Below are 730 nucleotides of genomic sequence, written 5' to 3' on the forward strand. Positions count from 1 at the left end.
GCCAGGCTCAGCAACCCCCCACGGCACCCAGATCGAGCAGCTCTGCCGTTTAATTAGGTTAATGACAGCGCTTCGTTAGGGAAAGGCAGCAGAGGAGTTTGCACTGGCGCTGGGAGGTGCATTTGCAGGCACAGCGGGAGCGCAGCCAACGCGGGGCACGGATGGGAAGTGGGGAAGGGGGAAGCAGAGGAAAGGGAAAGCGTCAGGGAAGTGCTAATCCCTGGAAAGGAGGGCAGCCGGGGCACCACGCCGCATAAAGTCGGTGTTAATCCCTCGTCTGCGAAGATTGCGCCTGTGGCCGCCTTAATCTCCGCTCCGAGAGAGTGACGATGCCAGGGATGGGGGGACAGGTCTTACGTGAGGCACCGAGCGTCCCCCGTCCTGCAGGACCAGGGCAGGATTTGTGCTTTGGGATGAGCCCTGGCTGCAGCCGCACGGGCAGCAGAGGGGATGTGCTGTCCCACCTGTGTCATGAGTTTGCAAGGCCTCCTGCTGCATCGCTTGGCTCATGCACTGCCCTGGCTGGGGTGGGTCTGTGTCCCCCATTATCCTGGGGCGCTCACGGTCCCCTGTGTGTGCACTGTCAGTGGCACAGAGCAGGGGGAGGCAGAGGCTGAGATGTTGGTCTGCAGCCGTGTTCCTCCCCCTGCCTCAGTTTCCCCGTTCTCCTGTCAGCACGTGCAGGCAGTGAGGCTTGGGGTGCCCAGGTTTGTAAAGGTCGCGCTCACCA

Source organism: Apaloderma vittatum, unplaced genomic scaffold (genome assembly GCF_000703405.1).
Source record: "Apaloderma vittatum isolate BGI_N311 unplaced genomic scaffold, ASM70340v1 scaffold29089, whole genome shotgun sequence".
Taxonomy (NCBI): Eukaryota; Metazoa; Chordata; class Aves; order Trogoniformes; family Trogonidae; genus Apaloderma; species Apaloderma vittatum.